The 2,505-nt window shown below is 35.6% G+C and overlaps 1 pseudogene; it reads right to left on the bottom strand.

Annotated features, from left to right (window-relative positions):
• Positions 1 to 779: 779 nt before the first annotated feature.
• On the bottom strand, positions 780 to 1,292 carry LOC122745791 (annotated as a pseudogene).
• Between the last annotated feature and the right edge of the window lie 1,213 nt (positions 1,293 to 2,505).

Here is a 2,505-nt window from a genome sequence, read left to right as displayed (position 1 = left end):
TTAATTCTTCAATTTGCCTTTCTGGCCTTATTGTAATTGCTGACATTTCTAAGTCTATGTTAAATAATAGTGGTGATAAAGAGCCTTTTTTGCTTTACCCTCATCTCATTTTAAAGGTTTCAGACCTCTCCCTATTACCTATAATATTTTATCTTGTTTTTTATATGTAATATTTAATATATAAAGAAAAACTCCACTTATTCCTTTACTTTCTAATTTTGTTTGTTGGTTTTAGTTTTACATGATTTCACTTGTTCAATGTGGATGTAATCTCTTCCAAAGTTAATTCTCCTTCAGCTTGTAGAAATGAAAATACAGAAAGGTCCACTTCATATTGCTGGCACATTTGTTTGCATCTCTTTCCTTATTTGACTCAGGTTTAACTAGCAAATAGAATTCAGATTCCAGTTTCACAGGCAGTCAACGGTAGAAAGGTCTCTCTGAAGCATCTTCTGCTAAAAAGTAACATGAGACCAGTCAATGATTTCTACAATGATCCTTGAGGAACAACTGTAGCAAATTACTGTAATTTGAACTTACAAAACATTAGACGAAGAGGAATTCTCTCGTAGGGGTTTAAATTTGTTTTGCTTTAGACAACCTATGTGATATGTTTTTTAAAAAAATACCTCTACTCCAAATAAATCAAGGTCAAAAATGAATGAATAAAGCTCAAGATGACATCAGTCCAAGTTTATCCAAGTTCTGGAGTTGTGTAGATGACATAAAGCAGCAGTGAGTTATGATTAAAAGCAATTCAAAGTATTCAGCTTACTTTGTTAACATTTCTATATTTCTATATCATCAGTAAGGAAAATCATATACATGGTCACACCATCCTCATGTAAATTCAAGAGAGTCAGCATGTCAACTGGCTTTCTATTTTTGCCTATGAAGAACTTAATGTGTTTACAATTACCAAGGATATGTATAATTTGTTCCTCCCATCATAAAAAGTTTTACTCTATGTGGCTTATTTTCTTCAAGTCTGCCTTTGATTTTTGATTTCATCTAGTCTTTGTTGTACTTTTTATAGGATTATTTTTTGAACCTAGTTTCTTTCAGATGATAGTTTATTACCATGTCAACTCCAGTGATTACAGTGTCATCTTTTCCTTCACTCTCAGGACACACAGGAGAGGCATTTCCATTGATGAATGAATCATCAATGGTACCCACTGTTCTACTGATCATCTTCCTCTCTACCTCCAGGCACAGACCATTTATACTTGGACCTTGTAAATGTTGGAGAACATCTCATCCTGTTTGATGAGGTCCCAATAGATAATCATGGTGGCAGAAGGAGGAAGACTGTGGCAGCAGTGATAGCACTGTGTGTGTGGGGGGGGTGGGGGGGGCAGAGTTTGGTATTAAAGCACTCCTGAGCAGCACTTGGTGGGAGAAGGGTGAATAGGCTGAAAAGTGCTTTCTAGTGTGCAAGGGCAAAATTTAGTATGGGAAGAGTTAATTGGGTGGCTCACCTTAATATTGGGGTAAGAAAATAAATTAACAGCCTCTTTCAAAAACACAAAACAGGTTTTTATTAATGGGAACAAATTTAAAACATAAGTGAAGTTAATAGAGCTAGAAACAATGAATAAATCTCTGGGGTAAAAAGGCCCCAGGCACCTAGAACCTGCCTCCAGCCCAGCCAGCTCCAAAGAGCTAGCTTTGCCTCAAAAACACAAACTCACCATCACCCAAAATCTGTAGCTCTAAGGAGAATTAGCTGGCAATCTCTTCTGTTTTGGTCTGAAGGTCAAACACCAACAGCTCCTCTGTTCAGGGTTAAAAACCAAGCAGGCCTGTGGTTACTTACATTCCTTGCTGGTTTCTCTCAGAAAACTCTCCTCAGAAAAAACTTCCCTCTCTCTCTTCCTCTAACTGCCTCTAACTATCTCTCCCACAGGCAGGGGCAGTACTTAGTCATGCTGAGTCTCCAATTGGCTCAACACACCCACATGGGCTGTCCCCATTATAATCTGGCCAGCCCCATATGGGTGTGTGGGAGCTATTAGGGGAGGCTTAGTTACTTAGTTTCAATAAATGTTCCCTATGGTGAGAGTTCCTCTTGTTTGTTCAATTATCTCCCAAAGTACACACCCATCTTCTCTTAGGCTTTTTAAGCTTACATTTTTTTAGTCTGACCATAATGAAGCAAAGATAGGGTTATGAAAAATCAAATCACAATTAATTCCCTAAAATGTTTTTAACAGGAAAGGGGCTTGGAGTTTCTCAAAAAGCCTTTTCAATTACTATACAACCAAGGGTTTAAAAATGTATCTGCTATTATAAAATTTACTATTTATCTAATTTATATTAGTAAATGTTAGCTAAATATATTACTTTATTATTATTAAGATTATTAATATGATTTATCATAATTTTAGCTTTCCTCATATTGAACAAAACAAGAATTCCTGGTAAATGTCCAACCTGCTCAGAGTATATAATCATGATAATATGTTATAATATATTTAATAATGTTTGTTAAAATTTTTATAT

The sequence above is a fragment of the Dromiciops gliroides genome, chromosome 3 (assembly GCF_019393635.1).
Source record: "Dromiciops gliroides isolate mDroGli1 chromosome 3, mDroGli1.pri, whole genome shotgun sequence".
Classification (NCBI taxonomy): Eukaryota; Metazoa; Chordata; class Mammalia; order Microbiotheria; family Microbiotheriidae; genus Dromiciops; species Dromiciops gliroides.
This window is presented reverse-complemented; position numbering and strand designations above follow the sequence as displayed.